The 25,158-nt window shown below is 42.4% G+C and overlaps 1 protein-coding gene across 4 annotated transcripts in view; it reads left to right on the top strand.

The window, feature by feature from the left end:
• The window catches only part of NCK2 (NCK adaptor protein 2), a 169,903-nt gene that overhangs the window by 52,152 nt on the left and 92,593 nt on the right, over window positions 1–25,158 (top strand). The window contains exon 2 of one of the 4 annotated variants that reach the window (XM_049856976.1): window positions 2,014–2,124. The exons of 2 other annotated variants lie outside the window; for them this stretch is intronic. The gene's annotated coding sequence lies outside the window, so the exon portion shown is untranslated. Of the gene's footprint in view, window positions 1–2,013; window positions 2,125–15,056; window positions 16,642–25,158 lie in introns of those variants that run through there. One more of the 4 variants, XM_049856977.1, reaches the window with a different exon arrangement.

Below are 25,158 nucleotides of genomic sequence, written 5' to 3'. Positions count from 1 at the left end.
TGACAGATACTTTTGGGGAACACAATTCAATCCATGACAACCGCCAATTAAAAATCTTCTTGTAATGCTGCCTCCTGTAGTTCTTCTCACAACCTTAATGGTCACACAGACAGGTTTTCCTTTTACAGACAGAAGGGAAAAAGGTTAAATGTAAAAAAGCATAAGTCACGTGGAAGCCATATGATTTTATTTGCCCATTCCTTGATTTCAGTAAAGGAGTCCCCCCTTCGTCCCAGGCAGCACCTTGTGCCCAGTGGTGAGGTCGGTTTACCCAGTCGCTCTGTGGGACAGCCCAGTGCAGTGGGCTAGAGCAGGGGGTGTGATGTTTACCTTTGTGCTTTGTGCTTTGTCAGCTAAAGCCCAGAAGAACTTTATCACACAAAAAAGTCACTCTCCGGTTCAGCAGTATATTGGGTATAATATAAAAATATTGGGTATAGGATGTTTAATTCCAAGTAAGCATTGTGTCATTTGTTCTTATCTGATACGCTAAGGAAAATAAGTACTTACAGCTGGTAGCTGTGAAATCCTTCTGGTCTAAACACTCCAGGGAGGCGGAAATGATTTAGCTGAGCCCTTTCATTTCTTTGTACTTACTCGCTTTGGGCTTATGTGTGTGCATGGATCCACTCTTTGCCCATTTGTTGACCTTCTTGTTTACCTTCTGCCTTATTTGCCTTATTCTCATGTCCCTTCCATTGTACATCTCTCTACCCATTCAACCATTCATCCATTCATCCAGGTGGCATTTTTTTTATCATCAGTTCTGTTGAAGGCACCATGATAAAGTGTTGTATGTGGGATGGTAAATTTCACAGTCCCTGCAGCAAATACAAGGAAGAAAGAAATATGTGCACAAATGGCTTTGATACAAGATAAACAATATGAATTCTGAATATATGTAATAAGAACCCCCAAAAAACCAAACCCATTGGTGTTGAGTTGATTCCGATTCATAGCAACCCTATAGGACAGAGTAGAACTGCCCCATAGAGTTTCCAAAGAGCGCCTGGTAGATTCGAACTGCCACCCTTTTGGTTAGCAGCTATAGCTCTTAAGCACTATGCAACCAGGGTTTCCAGGTTTGATTTAGAAAACTAAATCTATGTAGAAGCGTGCCCTTTATATCTTGGCCCCCTCTTCCCTCCAGTCTCACCTCTCTAGGCCCTTGTGTTGTTCCCATTGTGTTCGTCCCCTTCTTATTTCCTGTGAGAGGCTTAAGGTTCAGAGGTGGGTTTGCTGTGCTCTGGGGCCAGCTACCTAGGTTGGAGTCCTGGCCCCAGCCCTTTAGCAGGTTACCTAACCTCTGCTCCTCCTTTCTAACGTAAGGTGATAATGGTGGTCGGACTTAAAGGAGGTGGTATGTGTTAAGCCTCAGGGCTGGGTTTGAGAAACTCATGGAGCCCTATAAACTTTGTTGTTGCTGTTGGGTGCTGTGGAGTAGCTTCTGACTCACAGTGACCCCGTGTGACGGAGTAGAACTGCCCCATAGGGTTTTCTTGACTGTAATCTTTATGGGGAGCCCCGGTGGCACAGTGGTTAAAGCACATGGCTGCAAACTGAAAGGTCCTCGGTTCAAACCCACCAGCTGCTCTGTGGGAGAAAGACATAGCAGTCTGCTTCTGTAAGGATTACAGCCTTGGAAGCCCTATGAGGCAATTCTACTGTGTCCTGTAGAGCTGCTATGGCAACGGGTTGGTTTGTTTGTTTTTTAATCTTTATGGAAGCAGAATGCCAGGGTGAGTGGGTTTGAACTGCAAGGGCCTAACCTTGCACCGCCAGGGCTCCTTTAGTGAACTTTAGCGGCTGTCAATTATTGTGGTTGTGTTCTCACCTTCTCTGCTCTTTGTTCCGTTTATTGCTTAGCACTTCCTTCTCAGTCCTGGCCTTGACCCCACTGCAGGCGACAGCCAGACAACCTGCCCGATGTGTCTTCTGTCCTAACCGCTCACTTCCTCATCTCTACATCACAAATATTTTTCTTTTCTAAAGCTGCTTTTCTCCCCCATACAGAAAAGAAGTCAGCTCGGCATAGTAGAACGTGCATGGACGCCCACATCTGCAGTGATCCTGGGCCACGTCCTGTCCTTTCTCACTATGAGCCTCACTGGATTCAGCACTGAGGTCAGAATCCATCAGGGAGACGTGGAGTGGGTGTGTGAGGAGGGCCTGGCTAGCCTTCCTCTCCCTGTCACCCCAGCTCCCCATGCAGGGTGTCCCTCTTTGGCCACAGTCCTTTATGCAAGGCAGCTGGGCCCTCCTCTCCTTCCTTCTGCTGGTATGATGGGAAGATTAAAGCCACTGCTCTTTTGTTTTAATATTGACCCATTCCCACATCGTTAAGATGAACTCAGACTCCTCGCGTAAGACTTTCGTAAGGAGAAGTCAATGCAGATTCCCTCTGTTACAGATCCTGCACCTGCAGGGGTGACTCAATGACTCAGGGGTTTCCTGCTGCTCTGCCTCCTGGCCCCGCCCCAGCCCCACATGCCATGACCAATTACAGATAATATTTGGGGCACGGTCCCTCATATATTGGACTCTACTTGTACCAGGATGCAAAAGTGGAGGTGTTAACCTTTGAAATAAGTTTCTAAATTCTGACGTTCCTTGCACTTTTTTACTTTTAAACCCATTGCCATCGAGTCAATTCTGACTCATAGCGACCCTACAGGACAGAGTAGAACTGCCCCACAGGGTTTCCAAGGACTCTTATTTATTTGAATTTTGGGAGTTGGGCGTAAGGAGACTGATTCTAAATTAACTGTTTCTAATTAGTGGTATGAAATGAAGAGTCAGAAAACCTAGCTGCTGTTGCTGTCGTTGTTTAAAAGGATTTTTGTGCCCTAAAAACACCTACACCCTTTTGTGGAAGCGTCAAGTACTCTGGTGGGGTAAAGGCATTACTTAAAAGCAAATTAAAAGGAAAGTTTTTCTGTTTGCTGTTAACCCCTTTTAGCTTTTTTAAATCTATGCCTACAAGAAAATTTTCTCAGGTCTACATGCTTATATTTTATCCAGATTAGCTTTTCTTATTAGCAGGGATAGATATTCTGAAACTACTTTTATTTTCTTCATCTTTTCTTGCCAAGTAATATTCATACATATATATGTATATACATACACATATACACACGCATATACGTATACATACACACGCATGCGTGCTCACATGTATATATATGGAGCTCTGGTGATGCAATGGTTAAGAGGTTGGCTGCTAACCAAAAGTTGGCAGTTCAAATCCATCAGCCACTCCTTGGAAACCCTATGGGGTGGTTCTACTCTGTCGTATAGGGTCACTGTGAATCAGAATTGACTTGATGGCGCAGTGGGTTTATATATATGTATTTTTTTATATATATAGTCACTAGTTTTTTTTAGTATAGTCACATGGAGTTACTATGTATTATAGTCATATATTGGTAATGGAGTCCTGGTGGCACAGTGGTTAAGAGCTCAGCTGCTAACCAAAAGGTCAGTAGTTGGAATCTACCAGCCACTTCTTGGAAATTCTTTGTTCTATGGGGCAGTTCTACTCTGTCCTGTAGGGTAGCTGTAAGTCGGAATCGACTGACCACAACTGGTTTGGTTTGATATTGGTAGTATAAGAATCTTATGCTGACCAATGCAGAGCTTAGTAAACTTCAAGGTCCTTTCTCCAAAGATTTTCTATTTGTACTTGTGTTCATTTACCATCCTTTGCCTACAGAATGCGTCCTTTCCTCCTATTTTCTCTCCTTTTCTTTATTCTTAATTTGCTTAATTAGACCCATTGCATTTCAATACTCTGTGCTTTAAAACAAGTCATCTTTATTAATTCTTTTGTGCCTTTGACAGATGCAGACTGTAGTCGTAGCAATGGACTCTGTTTCTGAGTTTTTAAAAATATTTTAATTGCATTCATCTTTTTAGAAATTATAAATTGATATAAATTATTATTTACAATATTATGACAATGATCGTTCTATTTCATGCACAGTTCTCTTCCCCCCTCCCTCCCACACTCACAGCTTCGGTATTGGAACAGCACTTGTACTCAGATTGCTCCAGTGCAGGAGCTGGGAGCAGCCTCCAGGTGTGTCCCACTCACCTTCCCTGGCTCATTGACTGGGACACTGGGTCTGTAGTTAAGGGGATGACTAGGCCAAGGTTATAGTCACACACGCACTTGAACCCAGGTGCTTACTAGTTTTGTTTTTTTTTTTTAATGAGAGAAAACATTAGCCTGTTTCTTTTGATCCAGAAAATAGAGTTTGTTCCATTTGAAGAAATGCTTTCCTGAGTCTTTCTGATAAATGGTTCACCTGTTAGATAACATCTGAACATCTGATGCCCTAACCTGGGCGAGAAAACCTGTCCAAGGAACACATTTTAAAGCATCTAGTACCCATCTGGATCTGCTTGTGAGGATGTAGCCCACTGGTTCTCAAACTCGAGCCAGAGTGCTACCCGGACCCGGACCCGTGGTATCTGCTTTAATAGTCTGAGGTGGGGGCTTGAGAATTTACTGCTTAAGCGACCCGCTTTGAGAACCACTGCTCTAGCCGTCTGATAATGAAAAACAGATTTGACGCCAGTAGTTAGTTACCTAAATTTCCACACATATGTGTTGAGTTTTTCCTTCATTAACTACTTGTAAGAGGAGTGTGTGAATCAGTGTTTAACAGTGTACTCTATTCAACATCGAATCCAAAGACGCAGAATTGGCTTCGCTTCAAAACATCTTAATTTTTATTGCTGCTGTATGTGAAATGTTATCTTCTGTTTGTAGAAAGGGAAGAATTAAAAGTTGATTTGTGAGCTAAAAATACAATAAACCATTTCTTCTTCATCATAGCCCATGAATAGACTAGAACATTTAGACATTTAGGGTAAACCATTTAGACATAGTGCTCTTGTCCTTAGAATTTAGTTGATCAGATTAAAATTATAGACTATCTCATTTCTTTACTTCCTGCAGCTTGCATAATTGTTTACCACCTATGATTAGTGGATCTTGCATTGTTGACTGAAAGTGGTAAATGTTGTTGGGCTCTGTGCTTCTCAGTACTGTAGGCCGAGCAGGTGGCCAGGCCGTGAGGACGGGTAATGTTATCCTGCCTGGGTACTGTGTGGGCTGGTATGCCAGGGCCTCTCTAACTGCGTGGTAAGGGGATCTCTCGGCAGCCTGGGAACACGGCCAACTTCTGCCGGCCCCTTCTTGTGACTCCAGCCACCCAGGGCAGCCGTGGCTCGAGTCCACATTTCGAGGGCAGAACTGGCCCCTTGAGAAGTGTGCCAGGCCAGGTGGTGCTGCTTAAAGTGTCTCACCACTTGATACCGTATTGCTCCTGAATTTGTCCTCACTCTCGGGTGAATGTAAGTGCTCCCATCAGCGGGGAGGGCTCTTTGAGTTCCTAGTCTCTTGCCTGCATTTCTTAGCAGACCTTAGGGAGAAGCATAAATAGGTGGAGCTTGTCTTTATTGGGGCATAGAGGTGAGTCTGGGGGTCCCCTGGGTTGGAACAAATAGTTAACGTGTTCAGCTGCTAGCTGAAAGGTTAGAGGTTTGAGTCCCCCCAGAGGTGATTCTGAAGAAAGGCCTGGAGATTTATTTGTGCAAAATTAGCCATTTGAAAACCCTATGGAACACAGCTCTACTCTGACACACACGGGGTCACCACAAGTTGGGGTTGGCAGGTGGTGGGTCTCTTGTCGCCGGAGGAACATTTTTAAACCGATGCGTGCAGGCAAGGTGTGGGCGGAGCATTCGGTTCTGTCACTTTGACCTCGAAGTTGTCCGCTGTGAAGCCCAAGGCAGGGTCTGGTCAGCCAGCCCATGCCCTAGTCAGCCAGCAGGGCCCCTGGCCCACAGGGTTGGCAGGAACTTAGCCAGAGCCCTGACCGTCATCCGTTTTGACATCAACACACAAATACAAACCTTTAGGGATAGTGCTGTTGTTATTAGAATTTGGCAGGAATTGGGCAATACGACTTTGGTGTTATTGATTCAGGTGCAGGAAACTACGGGGGTCTGGAGGTGACCTGTGAGGAGCGTAACTAAGAGTGCAGGGTTGTTCTCAGCACCTTCGGACAAAGTGAAGCCCCTGTGACCTGGGGCTCAGCCATTCTGGGCTTTAATTATCTCATTTGTTAAAGAAGGGGTTAGAGCAGGAGAGATTTAATCCTTCCTTTCAGGATTTAAATTCTCATTATTTGTAAGAAAACGTTGATTTCATCTAGAGAAGGCTGAGGAAGTGCAGTAAATTATTGCCACACTGATAAGAAATTTGTCATTTTTTACCTCTTTAACCTCATGGACTGTCATTTCTTTGCCCTCACCCCAGAAGAATAGTGAACTGGTATGAATTAAGCCTCAGTGAATTTCGGAAGGAGGACTGTTGGGTGTGTTCACGGTCAGGAGTATACATGGTATATTGTTGTTAGTCGCTGTTGCATCTTCTCCGACTCATGGTGACCCCATGCACAACAGAACTAAATGTTGTTCAATCCTGTGTCATCCCCATGATTAGTTAAGGATCAGACTGTTGTGCTCCATAGGGTTTTCACTGGCTGATTTTCGGAAATAGATGGCCAGGTATTTCTTCCTAGTCTGTCTTTGTCTGGAAGCTCTGCTGAAACCTGCCTACTATGGGTGACCCTACTGGTGTTTGAGATATTGGTGACATAGCTTCTAAATCATAACAAATGCAAGCCACCATGGTACCAAGCCGCCACCATGGTACCAAACTGACAGGCGAGTGGTGGAGATATGGTATATGGGTACTTAATAAATTAGTGAATTCACCCATCACCTGTCCTTACAGTCTTCACCAGCCAGAGAGTTCCAGCAGTTTTATCTTTGCTTACTGGGCCAGGGATGTCCTTGTTCTTAACTTGTATTTCAGCGTAGTTTATTATATGTTTATATAGTACCCTGATGTGTTGACCTGTTTTATATGGTAAATGTCTCTAGACTAATGAGCATTTCCAATTGCCACACTGAATAATAGAAGTGATTGTAGTGGTCTCTGTAAGTAAGTGCTTGGTGCACGCTTTCATTTTTATAATTTTGGGAAACTGATGATGCATTCTCCTTGCGGCCTGTGAGTTAGGAGGAGTCTCCGTAGTTCTGTCAATGTGGAAATGACACAGCCGCTTGGAGCTGCCTTCTTTGTTCTTTTGCCACATCGCCTGCAGTCATTGATGTCATGCCCGCAGGCAAGGAGGATGTGGTGCTCCAGGCTTTTCTCAGACGGTTCCTACCTGAGACCTGGAATTAGCGTTTCTTCCAAGATCCTTGGTTCCTTTTAGTAGGAAATGGAATTAACAGTTGGGTAGTGGTGTTGTCAAGTCAGTTCTGATTCAGGATGACCCCATGTGTTACAGAGTTGTCTTTGTTATCTAGTGCTGCTATAACAAATACCACAGGTGGGTGGGCTTTAACAGAAAATTATTTTCTCACAGTTTAGGAGGTTAGATGTCCTAATTTAGGGTGCTGGCTCTAGGGAAAGGCTTTCTCTCTCCCTCTCAGCTCTGGAAGACGGGCTTTGCCTCTTTGAGCTTCTGCTCACGGGCAGTCTTCATATGGCTTGGCATATCTCCTCTGTCATCTCTGCTTTTCTCGCTTGCTCATCTAATCTTTTTTATATCTCAGAAGAAATTCATTGAAGACACACACTACACTAGTCTTGTCTCATTAACATAACAAAGACAACCCATTCCCAAATGGGATTATAACCACAGACATAAAACCAAAAAACCAAACCACCTGCCATCAAGTGGATTTCAATTTATAGCAACCCTGTAGGACAGAGTAAGACTGTCCCATAGGGTTTCCAAGGAGTAGCTGGTGGATTTGAACTAATGACCCTTTGGTTAGCCACCTGAGCTCTTAACCACAGTGCCACCAGGGCTTTAACCACCAGCATAGGGACTAGGATTTACAGCACATTTTTGGGGGGTACGATTCAATCCATAACAATCTACCCTTTGGCCCCCCAAAATTCATGTCCTTGCCACATGCAAAACACATTCACCCCATCCCGTCGTCCCGAAAGTCTTATTAAATCAACTTCAAGTCCAAAATCTCATCTTCTGAATCATTTAAATCAAATATAGGAGAGACTTTAGGGGTATTCCATCCTGGGACAAAATTCCTATTCATCTGTGAACTTGTGAAATCTGGAATACAAGTTATCTGTTTCCAAAGTACAGTGGTGGAAACAGGTACAATATGTTCTCCTGTAACAAATGGGAGAAATTTGAAGGAAAGAAGGGATAACAGGCAGCAAGGAAGTCCAGAACCCAGAGGAACAAATTACGTAAACTCTCAAGGCTTGCAAATAATCCTCTGTTCTCTGAGACCAGCTGGGCTATGGCCCCACCCTCCAGACTCTGGGTGTTGGTCATACCTTGTGGATTCTGGGTGGAGGCCTCTTGACCCTGGGCTTCAGACCCACTTTCCAGGCCCACTGGGATGGCAACACTGCTCCCTTGGCTTTGGATGCCCCATTCTCCTAGTCCATCTGAGTGGCTATCCCACCCCCTCGGCCCCATTCTTTTGCCCCTTGGGCATGGCAGCCCTGCCTCCTCAGTCTTGGGTAGCATCCCCATCCCCGTGGTGTACTTATCAAGTGCAGCCCCACACTCCAGAACTAACTTGGTAAAGATCTGACTCTTAGAAACTTAGGAGGCCATGGCTTTACTCTTTGAAACCGAGGGAGCCCTCCGTCCCGTGCTCCTTCCAACAGTTCTGATCTCTGAGCTGCTCCAGGGGTGGCCCTTTTCTTTCCTTGGAGGGCAACAGATATAGCTTCTTTGGACTGTTCCCTGCCTGTACAGTTCCAATAGGCAAACAGTGTTCTTTTCCTTTTGTTCGTTCTCTGTCCCCTTCAGTCTAAGCTGATGGGTTTTCTGCTGTGGCAGTTGGTTAGATCCATCAGCCACAGGCTTAATCTCTTTAACAAAAGATTGTGTAGTCACATCCTTGGTGAAAATTCTAGGACGTGTGTCCTTAGCTTGTATAACAGAATTTTCTAAATTTTTAAGCTTCGTTTTCAGTTCACACAGTTCGTTTTTAAGTCCATCTCTTTTCTCTTGCATTTTGTTATAAGCAGCAAGGAGAAACCACATGGCCCCTTGAAGGTCTTGCTTAGAAATCTCCTCAACCAAATATCCAAGTTCATCACTTACAAGTTCTACCTTCCACCAAACATTTAAACATAATTCAGACAGGTTCTCTGCTACTGCACAAAAAGCATGGCCCTTCCTCATTGTCCAGTAATATGTTCATCATTCTTTTAAAGCCTCACTAGAAGCACATTTAACATCCACATTTCTAGCAATACTGTGTTGCTGGCGCCATATGTATTCTCTATAATGATACTTTCTCTATAGCTCTCCTCCCTTGCTCCCGAGCCCTTGCCGGAACTGCGTTCTATGTCCATAATTCTACCAACAGCTTGTTCAAGGCAGTCTAGCCTTTTACTATTAGAAAAACAAAAAACCCAAACTCGTTCAGCCTCTACACATTACCTAATCCTAAAACTACTTCCACATTTTAGGTATTTGTTAGAGCAGGACTTCTACCTCTGGGTATCAAATTCTGTCTTAGGTATCTGGTGCTGCTATAACAGAAAAGCCACACATGGGCAGGCTTTAACAAACAAATTTATTTTCTCACAGTTTAGGAGGCTGGAAGTCTGAATTCAGGGCACTGGCTCTAGGGGTAGGCTTTCTCTCTCTGTTGACTCTGAAAGAAGGACCTTATCTCTGAGCTTCTACTCTAGGTGATCTTTATGTGGCTTGGCATCTCTCTTCCCCGTCTCTGCTTCTTTTGCTTATTTGTCTAATCTCTTTTGTATCTCAAAAGAGATTGATCTAAGATACACCGTAAAGTAATCCTGTCTTACTAGTGTAACAGAGACAACCCATTCCCAAATGGGATTATGACCACAGGCATAAAAAAATAGGCTAGGATTCACAGTACCTATTTCTGGGGGACAATTCAATCTATAACAAGAGCAGAACTGCTGCATAGCATTTTCTTGGCTGTAATCTTAATAGAAGGGATCACCAGTTCTTTTCTTCTACAGTACCTCTGGGTAGGTTATCAGTTGACAAACTCCCCCTTTTTGGGGGGGGGGTGTTGCTTTTTCTTTTTTACCATATCAAATTCATACTGATATTTTGAATTCAAAATTAGGATTACAAGATTTTTTGTTTCTTTGATTTTTGTATTGTATCTCTTGTGTTGAAAATCTTGGCCCACGAACATTAACGTAATTACTTACTTGCTTGATACATAGCACATATGAATGTTAGTTTTGAATAACTACCAATATTATTACTAACGGTATAAGTAATGAAAATAATTGCAGATTTTTTTTTTCCCCTTAGGGCTTATCCCACTAGGGAAGAACTAATTATTATGATTCAAAGTCTTTTGGAATCATCCATCTCTGTGTTTATGCTACCAACTCAGTATATAGTTGGCTTGTTTGTTTCATTCTGCTTTTAATTTTTAGTGCTTTTAAAAACATTCATGTTATTTTATAATTACATAAACCATTTACCTGGTTCCAGTGCCAAGCCTATAAAACCTGGTGTACTTAGAGAAGCCCACATTGTATGTCTGTCCCCTCTACCCTGTTCTCTCCCTACCCCTTTAGATCACTGTGCTTTAAAGGATTTTTGTCTTTTCTCCTTCCCCCTTTGATTTATTTTTTTAATGTAGGCAAATACATATATACATACATTTATATACTTAGTTTTAAAATTTCTCCTTAAAGAATAACCTACTCTGCGCACTTTCTCCAACCAGTATAGATGAGTATAGTTTTATTAAGCTAGAATTTAAAGGTTGTATTCTAATTATGTAGCATGCTGTAACTTAGTTAATCATGAAATAAGTTACATTTAACGTGCCTGTTCGGTTGGAGCTGTGGTGGTGCAGTGGTTAAGAGCGCAGCTGCTAACCAAAAACGTCGACAGTTAGAATTCACCAGCCCCTCCTTGGAAACCCTATGGGGGAGTTCTACTCTTTCTATAGGGTCGCTATGAGTTGGAATCAACTCGACGATAGTGGGTTTTTTGGGTTTGGATTTGTTCTGTTATTTTGGGAGGAGAAATTATAGCAACTACCACCAAATATTTTAATCATATTCTAGAATAGTTAGAAGTACATGAATATCCTTTATTTTTGCTGTTAAAAAAACAAAAGCAAAAACGAAATACCCCTTGATCTAATTTGTATGTATTCCAGTTTAGTGGTGCTCAACCTATGATGATTTCGCCCCCCAGGGGACATTTGGCAGTGTCTGGTTGCATCCTACAATGGCTGGAGCGGCCCCACAACAAAGAATTATCTGGCCCAGAAAGTCAATACGTGTACCACTGATGAGAAACCCTGCTCAGGTTCAACCAGGCATATGAGAGCTTGTGTTTTCTCCCTTTAGCTCCCTCCCTCCCTCCTTTCTTCCCTCTTCCTCTTCTTTTTCAATAAAACTAGTTATTTTATACCTAGGACTTGAGGAGAACATCAGTCATTTAAAATGAAAAGTCACTAGAACATCACTGGTGTATGATTCACCAGACTTGGAGAAAGGGAAGAGTAGTGCAGCACTGGACACCGCTATTGGAGTTTACTCTGGGATAAATCGTGTACAACTAAGTATTTGCTGGAAAGTAAATTCCGCTTTCTTACAGATCTCGGGAAAACAGGATTTCTTGTTAGGTACGTAGACACAGACTACCATCTACGTGGTTTAAAGTATTTGCAGTAGAAATTGTGAAGAACTGGAAGCATTATGTTTTCATAGTTGGTTTGAAAATATTATCCGTTTATGAGAAATCATCATGCCAAAGGCACATGTGAATTTAGAGTTTAGGTAACAGTTGGGAAGGTTGATAGCTTTGCTGCTGTGATGCCGTTATTTTGTCATTGATGGCATAAGGGGAAGTCTGGTGGCTAGTGTCAATTTTTGTCTCTGCGCTTGCTTTTTCTATTGCCTCCTATCTGTATCCTCTGAAATCCTGTTGCAGCTAAAAAGAGGAGTGAATAATTTAGCTTCATTGCAGTTTTAAGGGTTGCATGTATAATGTGATAAGGATGAAAGGTGGGAGGGCTCCTTTTCTTACAGAGGGAGCCTGATGGGGTGTCCGAGTTGTACCTTGTTACTTACACTTGGTCCATTTGCCGAGAAGGGTCTGGAAACAGAAGCATGTGGCGTAAAAAGCAGGTCCTCAAGGTGGACAACGTCCAATCTAATGTTGTGAGTTTATGGCTTCAGATTTCAGTTTCCTGTTGCCCTTAGTAATGGAGAGGTTCCAAATATTTTGTGTTATTCCAGAAATTCCTGACATCACTGCTCTTTTTTCCTTATTTATTTCCTGTCTTGCCCTACATGTCTATCAGGTGAATTGAAAGAATTAGAAAAAACTTGGTCAGCATTTCTTTTTGACACCGTAAACATAATACAAATGTGATTTTGTGGAAAGGAAATGTGTACGTAATTAGACTAGTTATAGACATACACAGTAACAGTTGAGAGGTTTGTCAGCCCTTTTAGGAGTAGTTTTTATAGAACAAATTTGATTAAACATTTTATTCATAAGCTTCAGCACTTTTGTGCTTGGGTAAATGCCACTATTTGGGGTGAAAAGTGGGTTATGATAGTGGTTACAAGAGTAGTCTTTCAGAAATAGATTTAGTCATCAAAACCCCCTTTTGGTTTTAACCTTATGCCCCTATGACGTAAAACTTTACCCTCCTCTCTGGACCTGTGATTCACATCTTTTACCACCAATCTTTTCCTTTTACTGTCCCTCTCACACCCTTGCCCCCCAAAAGAAGCTAGCATTTGATTTTTTAGCCTTTCTCTTTTGCAGAATCCAGGATCTTGGAAAGCACTCACCCCTATTTCAGTCTTAAATGCTAGTTTTAGAGGGAGTGGGGTCCTGAAGCCTTGGCTGTCTTGTCTTTTCTGCACAGAAAAAAAACAACAGCTTGAGATATTTGTGTTGTGAGTGTTGAACTCACAAGCTTTAGGGCACAAGGAGGCAAGCAGCAGTGCAGTTCGTATCCTGCTTTGTATTCTGCAATGTGAGGGCAAAAACGGCTTCCTTGTCTTCCTGAGGAAGAAAAGCAGCAAGAGGGAAAAGAGGGAAGTCCTTAAAATACTGTATGCTTCACCTAGAGCAGCCAGCACTCACGGCGGAGTTTTACTAGGGCTTCAGGATTGATGGAGAATGGTGTACATCTTCGTCTTGTTGGGTTTCCTGTAAGGCCCCGTGGGAGAGGACTGTAATAACAGTGAAGTAATAAGTAATTGGATTTGCAGCGACTCCTAACCAAGAATGGGATTCATTATGATTTTGCCTCAGCTTTGCTTAGCGAGCAGATGCAAAGTCTTTCGTTACCATAATCAGTTAAAACAAAGCGCCTGAAATCGCGGAATCCTGTCAGCTGTTGCCTTCCGGTAGGAACAGGATGTTTTTAGAAAAGAAAACCAGTTCATGACTTTGGCAACGAAAAACTCTTTTAGTAATTTGGGGTGCACGCTACTTATTAGTTTATGGTTTCGTAACTTTTTTAAGCTACTGGCACTAACTGCAGTTCTTTAAACTATTTCATCATTTTAAGTAAGGTCTGACTGTAGGGTGACTAGCTGTATTAATCTGATTCAGCTCATTTCCTAGGAGAACCAAATTATAACTACATTTTCATTAATTTACAGTTTCAATCCATCTATTTCAGAGCCAATATTAAATTATCTCCTACCTCCAGGAGATGTGTTTTTGAACATTAGTGTCTTTAGGATTTAATATTCTGTGAAAGGAATGTTTGCCTGTTGCAAGATTTATTTTCTTTTATTTACTCGTTTGTTGAGGAAAAAAATATATTTGAAAGAGTGAAGCAATGAGTTTTTTTTTTTTTTTTTTGATTAGTGCATAGTTACAAAACAAAAAAACCCCAAGGAGCCAAAAACATGAAACAAGGGAAGTTCTCCTCGGGCCCCAGGCACCCAGATGGCCTGACCAGTCAGAGTCGGGGACTGCAGTCCCTCATGTGTACCAGTCAGAAGGTTCTGTATGTATCTAAGCACAAGGTTACCTCAATCATTTATTTTCTTCTCTTTTCTCCCTCTTTTCTTATAAAAATGAAGAGATCTACCCACAGGCGTCTAGTCCCCCCTCCCCCCAACCAATGAATTGTATAAATTAAAACGGTGAATTTTATGGTATGTGAAATGTATCTTAGTTTTTAAAAAAGTAACCTTGAAATCATTTAGAGCATAGAACATAGCTTCCTCCTGTTTTACACGTAAACAGTATTTCAGCATCTAACCAGTCGATGTTGAGTCAGCTCCAACTCGTGGCAATTGTGCTCCGTAGGGTGCTCAGTGGCTGGTTTTCTGGAAGTAGACCAGGCCTTTCTTCCGAGGTGTCTCTAGGTGGACTCAGACCTCCAACCTTTCAGTTTGCACCTAAGCACATTAAATGTTTACATCACCCAGGGTCTCCTATTTCAGTATGTAGATGTGTTTACCTGTTGATAGGCATTTAGACTGTTTTCGTTTTGGTGTGTACTACCAAATTGTTCTCCATAAAACCAAAAATCCAAACCAGTTGCTGCTGAGTCAGTTCCGACTCATGGCAGCCCCACGTGTTGCAGAGTAAAATTGCTCCGTAGGGTTTTTGTGGCTATGATTTTTTGGAAGCAGATTGCCAGGCCTTTCTTTCAAGGTGCCTCTGGGTGGATTTGAACCACCAACCTTTTGGTTAATAGCTGAATCTTAGTGCTTTACACCTCTTAAAAAACCAAAACCAAACCCATTGCCGTTGTGTTGATTCTGACTTATAACGACCCTATAGAACTGCCCCATAGGGTTTCCAAAGAGCGGCTGGTGGATTTGAACTGCTGATCTTTGGGTTAGCAGCCAAGCTCTTAAAGAGTACCTGTTTCATCACAGCCTCACTGATACAGTGTTTTATCATATTTACAATTTTTTGATAACTTTTCAATTCCTTAAGTTTTCATTTTGAAATAAATTTAGACTTATTAAATGTTACAAAAATAGTACAAAGAATTCTTCTATACCCTTCGTCTGGATTTCTCCAATGTTAACATCTTAAATAACTGCGGTACAATTTTTGAAATCACGAAATTAACATTGGGACAGTGCTATTGTTACCACACTTTCTGATTTCTGACAGTCTATAGTTCAGAGGTGGTATCTTAGTGTACTTTTAGTTTACATTTATTTTATTATGAGTGAAGTCTTGCTTCCTTTCATATGTTTGAAAGCTAGAGTTTTTCCCTTGCTAGCCCTTTTTTTTTCCAGTCAACTTTTGGGAGCCCTGTCTGCATCAGGGAGGTGAATGCTTTGTCTCTTCCATGAATTGCAGGTATCTTTTTTTTTTTTTCCTAGGTTTTTGTTTGTCTTTTTGAATTCACCTATGGAGTATTATGCTATATAAAAAAACTTCATGTAGTTGAATTCATCCATCATTATGGTTTCTGAACTTTGATTTATAGATTAAAAACAAAACAAAACAGTTCTTCCATCAAGGAAGCTGTGTTTGCCTTATCTGGACTTCCCCTCCTAGATTTTGCCTGCCTGCATTCTTGGCTGCAGGAGGCAGGTGAAGGATGCCTGATAGGAAATTGGTTGAAAATAGTTAATGACCTAACATTTTGTAAAAAGATGGTAAGCACATTTTGGAAAGTATGTAAGAATTCCTTGAAGAGTTCTCTCTGGTAATTTCACCTTTGATATTAAGGGAATCTGTGCCACTCAAAAACATGGCCTGTGCTCATCTGGTACAGTTTTAGTCTCGATTTGCATCAGTATTTTTCAGAGATCTAGCTTGCCCCTAAGCAAATGCTCAGTGAAAAGAAAGGGTTAACGGAGTGGTTGAGTTCCCGCCTTGCTGCACTGCACTGTGAGTTCTAGCTGCCCTTAGGTCTACTAGCACCAGGGGCAGGATACCCAGGGGCAAGGCCAAGGGCTCTGAATGAAGTCAGCAGTCTCCAAATCCCGGCTTACAACTTACTGGTGGCATGAACCCGTGCTGGTGGGTTACCTGACTTCTGCAAAATGGGGATAATGAAGCCTCATCCTGATGTTAGGAGGAAATGTGGTAACGCATGAAAAGCGCTTGACATCGTCTATGGCACCCAGGAAATGGTCCCCGTTATTACTGGTCTGTGTCCTTTGCTTGTCAGTGTGTGAAACTCTGAGGCACAGAATTCCTGAACTTTGAACTTGAGTGCTGGCAGAAAAGGAAGATAGTATGTAAATTGGGATGAAATATGGAAGTGGTGTGTGCACGTGTGAGTAGCTCATAGTAGGCCAAAACCCAGGACAAGATGTTTGAGAGAGATGGACAGAGAGTAGATTTGGTGCTTGGTGTCTGATATGACTAATTGGCGGGAGCAGGATTGAGCAGCTTTCATTTGTATTGATTTTCATTGACATTTATGTTCCCCTCATTTTCCTTTTTTTTCCATAAAACAGAATAATCTTCAAGGTAGAACAGAACAAATATGATTAACAAGGAATGGAAGCCCAAGTTGGGACAACAGTGAGTAGGAAAGCACCGTGCCACTTTGACTCGAAGGCTTGAGGTTCCAATGAATGCTATGAATTTATAGGTGGGTGGCAGAATCACTGTTGGTATTTTTTGAGTGACCTTGAGGAAGAGGACAGATGCCAGAACATTGGAGACAGGCAGTTGTTCTCATTTTCTAAATGGAGAAAAAGGCAGAATTGGGGAAGAGACTGTTGAACTGATTACTAAATGGAGATGAAAGCTGAGAGCCTGGAGCCTGTCAGCATTTCTTCTCGTTGATGTCGTGTGGCTTGGTTTCGGTAGGGTACCTGGATAAGGTTGGACTCACATTTGTGTCCCTTAAATCTATAGTGTTAATATAACTTCTTGCTTTGGACCCTCCCTTCTGACCCTAGCCATTGTCTAGAAGCTTTCTCCTTTGGGATGAGACTGTGATCATCCAACCTCGCACTGCCCTGTGGGACCTCCCCACACCGTAATCCTGATATCCATTGACCAGTTCACTGGACTTACCTCTTCCCACCCCCATGTCGCCTTGTGCACATGACACATGATTGGGGGAACTTTTTTGCTTAAACTCTCATACTCTGACTACACAAAAAGCAGTGTACAGCATTAACTGAAAGAAAATGAGGAAGATGATGGAGCGTCGGAGAGGCCTTTGTCATGTGCTGGCTCTAGCTGAGTAGGAGGGAAGGTGGCTCATGGTACAAAGGAAAACTAGAGTGCGCCAGTGCCAACCGACAGAGGGGTGTTTCTGACCTCCACCCCGTGTGTCTTCTTCTGCCCCGGTCTGTCTGTCTGCCATCTGATACCAGCCACAGGAATAGTTCTTGGTCTTCCCTGGCAGGCCCAGTTATTCACAGGTTGGGTGTTTGGGGGCAGGGTGGTTCTTAGCTCAGTTCTCCTTTATAATCAGAGTCCGGGTGGGGGAACAAACTAACATTTTTTGAGTACCTACTATGTACCTCCATCACCCATCTGTCAGTGTGTTGTACTGTGGTGACTTGTCTGTTGCTATGATGCTGGAAGCTATGCCACCAGTATTTCAAATACCAGCAGGGTCACCCATGGTGGACAGGTTTCAGCAGAGCTTCCCCACTAACACTAGGAAGAAACGCCTGGCATTCCGCTTCCAAAAATTAGCCCACGAAAACCCTATGGATCAAGCGCAACATTGTCCAGTGGACTGAAACACGCCAACAGCCATGGGGCAGAGCTTTGTTCTGTCGTAAATGGGGTTGCCTTGAGTCAGCGATGACTTCACAGCAGCTAACGCCACCACCAGCGTGTACCTATAGAACCTTGCTGGGTCCTTCATGTGTTATTTGAGGTATACGTGTCTGCAGAAATCCGTTTCTCTTTATCCTCCATTTTATAGGGGAGAAAACCTGAGTTTTAGAGCTAGTAAGCCGTCTTTCCCAAAGCCATAGCCCGTAAGTGATGGAGCTGGCATTTGATTGCAAAGCCAAAGCTGGTTCCCTGAGTCAGGCAACAGGCCTGCCTCCTTGTGTACACAGCGGTTTGTGGATTGGGAGTTGGTGGAGTGGCCTTTCCCGAAGAGTGCCTTTGACGCCTCCTTGACGCTAACGTGTTCATTAGCTTGGCTGAAAACCAAGAAAACCTGCTTATCAGATTTGTGACTATGAGTGGATGTGATGAGAGGGCTGATCCATGACTGAATTAGAATTTCAAACACTTGAGAAGCTGGAAAGCTGGACTGAAACAGACATGATGAAGTGGAATGAGATTAATAACATACTCATGTCCTCTACTTCCATTCAGAAATTACCTGCCCAAGTGCGGGATGAGAGAGACTGGGCCCTACCTGTGTAGGTAAGATGCTACCTGAAAAAGTCACGCAGTATCAGGCATCATTAGCATGCACTTACTACTAACCTTTCCTTCTTCTGTAATGGATATTCCTGCCTGACTTTGTGTGTCACGTACGGAGGCCCTAGATGATGGTCAGCCACATCCTGCATTCCCCTGTGCGGGTCCTTACCACCCAATTGTCCGTTGCTACCACTTTGTTCTAAAAAAAAAACCAAACTCGTTGCCATTGAGTCAGTTCCAACTCATAGTGACCCTATAGGACAGAGTAGAACTGCCGCATGGGGTTTCTGAGGAGTGGCTGATGGATTCAAACTGCTGACTTATTTTTTGGTTAGCAGCCATAGCTCTTAACCACTGTGCCACCGGGGCAGCACAGCTTTGTTAGTGCAAGGGATATATCTGTACTGTTCATCAGGTTTCTAGTACCCAGCACCCGACCCCATTGCCATCGAGTTGATTCTAACTCATAGAGACCCTATAGGACAGAGCAGAACTGACCCATAGGGTTTCCAAGGAGTACGTGCCGGATTTGAACTGCTGACCTTTTGGTTAGGAGCCAAACTCTTAACCACTGTGCCCACAGGGTTTCCAGCACCCAGCACAGTGTTGTTTAATAGCGGGTGTTCAATAAGTACTTATTGAATGAATTAGCTTGGAATTTATCTGAAGAGAGAACAGTATTGGGACGATGATGTTTAGGAAACTATGTAATTTTTCAGAGTAGGAAGGTTTTGCTTGGAGAAGTATTTCCAAGAGACGTTATATTTCTCCTAACGGTCCGTCTGGGAAAGTGAGATTAGACCTACTTTCTACTGTATCATAGATTGTTTTTTCTAAAACAACTACACTGATATAATCACTAATTTTGCCTGTCTCCTTAGAGTTTTTGTCAGTTCTAAGGCAGATATAGGCAGATATTTTGGGTAGCACACAACTCTTTTAGAAGTTACTTAAAAAAAGTTTAGCTGGTGTTTTTCTTATAGGCAAATATTCTTGTAGCAAGTAAGATTTAAAAAGCAGTGCTGTGTTGTCTCGTATTTAACTTTGGTTCCTTGAGGGCAGTGTTTGTACTTTGCCATGTTTACGCACTGTGTGTGTACACAGCACATTTGAATACGTTTTCGTTGAGTAAGTGTGTCTTTCGATTAATTCTGTCAACAAGGTGACTGGCACTGTCTCCGAGGAAACTTAGTCTGAGGCTAAGAGGCAGCCTCAAAATAATATAGCTAGTAAGGTGCGAAACGAGGATTTGCATCTAGTTTAAAACGTATGCAGAGACAGTGCAAACTTTTATTACCTGGATTAGTCTTCTTTACTACAGACCTTGTATTCGAATTATGAGGGTTCAGGGAATAAGAGTTTCTTGAATCGGTCATTCTTGTTTCTTTTCCTTTTCTCTATAATAGTAGTTCTTAAGTGGTTCACTGGAAGATTTCTCACCTTCCATGCAGGAGACCTGGGTTCGAATTCTGCCCAGTGTACCTCATGTACTGCTACCACTTGTCTGTCGGTGGAGGCCTATGTGTTGCTGTGACGCCGAACAGGTTTGATTGAAACTTCCAGAGTAAGGTGGACTAGGAAGAAAGACCTGGCAATCTACTTCTGCAAATCAGTCATTGAAAACCCTGTGGATCACAATGGTCTGATCTGCATGCTGGTCATAGAGATGGCGTGGGTCTGGGCAGCAGTTTGTTCTGTTGTGCATGGGCTCGCCGTGAGTCAGAGGCCAACTGGACGACAGCTAACAACAGTGGTTCTTAACTGTGGTTCTGCATCAAAACCATGTAGGAGCTCAGACAGTCTAATTTGGCAGCTCTGGGTAGGATCTGTTTGGAATAAACAGGCCAGGATCCCTTTCCGTTTCTGGAATGCATGTTAGAACATGCATGGTTTCGTCTATTGTAAGTGACTTGTAGGTCCATGATGCTCAGTATTCTGTATTTGGCTGAGTTGTAGATCTGAATAATGGGTTGCAAGGTGTGTTTAGAAAAGTGAGGGAGTAATTTAATTCATTAGGTGAATCTTTCCAGTCCCCCAGCCCCTCAAGGAGGTTTTGGCATTGATTGCAATGTTTACAGGAGAAGTTGTATGCATAGAGGCAGTTGTAAACTTCAAGGTTTACTAATGACTGAGTGAAATTGTGAATTATGAAGTACTGTAAAGCAGGGAATGCCTGGAGTCCCTTCTGGACTCTGTCCCCTCAGTACACGGAATTGCATTGTGAAGTCCAGGTTGATCATCTCGTAATGCGTGTGAACGAATAGACGAAAGCATTGATGCTTATGGTGGACGAGGATTACCGGAGAAGACCTGGTTGGACAAGAAAACTGGTTTTGACTTTCTGCCGGATGGTCACTGCAATGTCTTTTCTTTCTTTGTGCCCAGTTAAAAGGCCTGGCATGTAGATTTTCATACTCTTGTCTGGTTTTAGCTTTGGAAGTGCTTACACAGCTAATCTGGCATTTATGATTATTTCCACTTCAGGGTCAGCAGGAGGCTTTTTGGGGACATTCATACAGAAATGACTTAATTGGATTTCAGCCCAGACACAGCATTTGAATGGCTTTATGGATGGTATTAATTGGACAGCTGTTGTAAGAAGTCATATATATGTTTTGAGCTTTAGAATTTAGAAGTACTTTTTGATTGAGTGTTCCTCATTGGCTTATTGCTAATTTATTTAACAAATGAGATAGTCCAGAAAAACAAATCTATAGCAGTAAAGTTAAGAAATATGATTTGATCTCCATGAACAACTGCCTTCTTTGCCATGGGACCTGAAGAACTAGATGGTACCTGGCTACCATTACTGAACTTCTGATCAGAGATTCCATAGTAGAATCCTGATCAAAAGGAGTAAAGTGCACAACAGAATTTAAAATTCTTGTGGACTCTAGACTTTCCTCTTCTTTTGAAGAAGAAGGTGGAGGGAATATACAGAGTCACTGTACCAAAAAGAACTGGTCCACGTTCAACCATTTCAGGAGGTAACATATGATCAGTAGCCGATGATACTGAAGGAAGAAGTCCAAGCTACATGGAAGGCAGGAGCAAAAAACAAGCCTCCAGGAATTGACAAAATGCCAATTGAGATGTTTCAACAAATGGATGCAGCACTGGAAGTGTTCACTCATCTATGCCAAGAAATTTGGAAGACAGCTACCTGGCCAACCAGCTGGAAGAGATCCATTTTTATGCCTATTCCCAAGAAAGGTGATCCAACCAAATGCAGAAATCATGGAACAATATCATTAAAATTCTGCCGAAGATCATTTAAAAGCAGCTGCAGCAGTGTATCGATAGAGAATTGCCAGAAATTCAAACCAGATTCAGAGGAGGACATGGAACCAGAGGTATCATAGCTGATGTCAGATGGATCCTGGCTGAAAGCAGAGAATACCAGAAAGATGTTTACTTGTGTTTTATTGACTATGCAAAGGCCTTTGACTGTGTGGATTGTAACAAATATGGATAACATTGTGAAGAACGGGAATTTTGGAACACTTAATTGTGCTCATAAGCAACCTATACATAGATCGAGAGGCAGTCATTCAGACAGAACAAGGGGATACTGTACGGTTTAAGTCAGGAAAAGTGTGCATCAGGGTTGTATCCTTTCACCACACCTGTTTAGTCTCTATGCTGAGCAAATAATCCGAGAAGCTGGACTATATGAAGAAGAACAGGGCATCAGGATTGGAAGAAGACTCATTAACAACCTGTGATGTGCAGATGACACAACCTGGCTTGCTGAAAGTGAAGAGGACTTGAAGCACTTACTGATGAAGATCAAAGACCACAGCCTTCAGTATGGATTACACCTCTACATAAAGAAAACAAAAATACAACTGGACCAATAAGCAACATCAGGATAAACAGAGAAAAGATTGAAGTTGTCAAGGGTTTCATTTTACTTGGATCCACAATCACTGCCCATGGAAGCAGCAGTCAAGAAATCAAACAGTATATTGCGCTGGCCAAATCTGCTGCAAAAGAGTATTAAAAAGCAAAGATGTCACCTTGAAGACTTAGGTGTTTTCAGTTGCCTCATATGCATGTGAAAGCTGGATGATAAAAAAAGGAAGACCAAAGAAGAATTGAAGCCTTTGAATTGTGATGTTGGTGAAGAATTTTGAATATACCGTGGACTGCCAAAAGACTGAACAAATCTGTCTTGGAAGAAGTATAGCCAGAATGCTCCTTGAGAGTAAAGATGGTGCGACTATATCTCACATACTTTGGCCATGTTATCAGGAGGGAGCAGTCCCTGGAGGAGGACATCACAGTTGGTAAAGTAGAGGGTCAGCAAAAATGGCTGCAGCAATGGGCTAAAGCATAATAACGATTGTGAGGACGGCGCAGGACTGGGCGGTGTTTCCTTTCGTCATACACAGAGTTGTTATATGAGTCGGTTCCAACTCAACAGCACCTAACACCACCACCTACTACTAGACTTTATGGAGCCATGGAGAGTGGATTGTTGCCTGAAACTATTGCCCTGAGATAATCTTTAAACCTTAAACCAAAAATATCCCTGAAGTCATCTTAAAACCAGCAGTAGTTTAGGTTAACTAATAAAAAAGGTCTGCCTTGAGTATTATGCTGTTTTAAGAACTATCTGTACAGGATCAAGTTGACAACAGCAACTCAAAAGATTAGATGAGAACCTTAGGGGGCAGTGAGTTTATGTTAATGCGGGAAGAAGAGCTCAGAAAACAAGGCTGCACAATTTGAAGAATGTAATCAGTGTCACTAAATTGTACATGTGAATTGGTATATGTTTTGTTGTGAATGTCCTCAACAACAACATCAAAATAAAAAAGAAATACAGCTTGTAAGTACAACCGTCATTTGGTTTCAGCACAGTTAAGATTATTATTTATACTGAGGCTTCCATGTTAATATGCATGGTCTGGCTCAGAGGCAACATTGTGCAATGGAGTTAGGTTCTCTTGGATTGAATATTAGGAGAAGAGGACTCTGTGTGGCGTTAACTGATGCAGGGTGTTGGGCAATTACACCAAATCTTACAGATATAATTAGGGATGTGAGATTTTATTGGATGATACGTGTCTGAAAGGAGTAATTTTATCCACAGCTGCCCCGTGGTCTCTCCTTGGAGGCTCTCCCTATCCGAATAGTCTTGTGTCTTAGTTTCCTATGGCTGCTGTAACAAATACCACAGTGGGTGGCTTTAAGAACAGAAATTAATTTTCTTGCAGAGGTATAGGCTAGAAGTCGAAATCAGGGTCTCAACCCTGTCAATTCCTTCCTTGTCAGCATCCCCAGGCATTCCTTGTTTCCTTGGCTTGTTAGATGATCCACGCCTGGCCTCTGTCTTCCCCAGTATGTGTGTCTGTGTCTATTCTGGTGTCTTTATAACTCAGAAATGATTAGATTTAGAGCCCACCCTACTTGGGTATGATCAAATTAACAAAACCTATTTCCAAATTTAGGTACATGTACAGATTTTGTAGTTAAGTGCTATTGAGTCAGTTCTGAGTCCTAGCAACCCTGTGTACAGCAGAATGAAACACTGTCCAGCCCTGCTCCATCCTCACAGTTGTTGCCGTGTTTGAGCCCATCATTGCAGCCACTGTATCAGTCCATCTCGTTGAAGAGTTAGGATTCCAGCACACATTTTAGGAGATGCATGATTTAACCCATAAAAAAAAAATCCATAATACCATGTAAATGGAGAGATTATGATATTGTAAAGTAGTGGTTTCTATGGGAATGGAGGACATTCTCTCAGAAGAGGGGACATACCTGAAAGTTTAGAACTGACAGATGAGGTAGATTTGGCTGGGCCATGGTGGTGTGAAGCTGAATGGGGAAGGGCATTCCCAGTAGGGGGATAAGTACAGAGGTACAAAATTGTGAAAGGGTCTGGCATATGGGAAAGTGTGGGCAAACACACTTTGAGCATTTTAGGAGTATTTAAAACGTTAAATATACTTCAAAAACACTGGTATTAAAATGTTTATTCACTTGAAATAACAGCACAGATCACAAATTTGTTCTCTGTAATCAGGTTTTCATAGCAATTAGCCTTTTCAAATGGAAAATTTTAATTTACTTAATTCTCTTTTCATTTCGTGTTTTACGGATTTTACGGGATACATTTACGGGGTGCTGTATTATCTGCAGGATCCCTGGTGTCTCAGTGGTTAAAGTGCTTAGCTGCTAACTGAAAGGTCAGCGGTTCGGGCCTGCTGGCCACTCCATGGGAGAAAGATTTGACAATCTGTTTCTGTAAAAAATTTCAGCATCAGAAATCCTGTGGGGCAGTTCTACTCTATCCTGTAGGGTCGCTATGAGGCAGAATCAACTGGACGGCAGTGGGGGTTTTGGTATATTATCTGTATGACCATTACCTCTCCTCAAAAATCAAGGAAATGTCAGAGGTGGAAGAGGATAATATGTAGTAAGACTCTCTCTCAGTTTCTTAGAAAAAAAGGAATTCATTCTGTAGTAGGCTTCTCAAGGTTTCAGCGGTTACCCAGTAATTTACCCAAAAAAATCTAACAGCCTTTCCACAGAATCTTTCTCAATCTTTTATCTCCAGAGCTGGCTTACTCTGTGTTCTCCTAGAGACTTTTCAGATGCCAAACGGGCTATTGTCAGGTCCTTTTAACCCGTACCTTCATCTAATTGTTAATAAAAATCCTATCTCCCACCCTGACGTTGAGAATCCTGTTCTGATTTCTTAAAAGGCCAGTGATGTTATCTGGAACAAAGGTAGGGTCTGAGTAACACATGG

Source organism: Elephas maximus, chromosome 17 (assembly GCF_024166365.1).
Source record: "Elephas maximus indicus isolate mEleMax1 chromosome 17, mEleMax1 primary haplotype, whole genome shotgun sequence".
NCBI lineage: Eukaryota > Metazoa > Chordata > Mammalia > Proboscidea > Elephantidae > Elephas > Elephas maximus.
The sequence above is the reverse complement of the archived record's forward strand: the minus strand, read 5'-3'. Positions and strand labels throughout refer to the sequence as shown.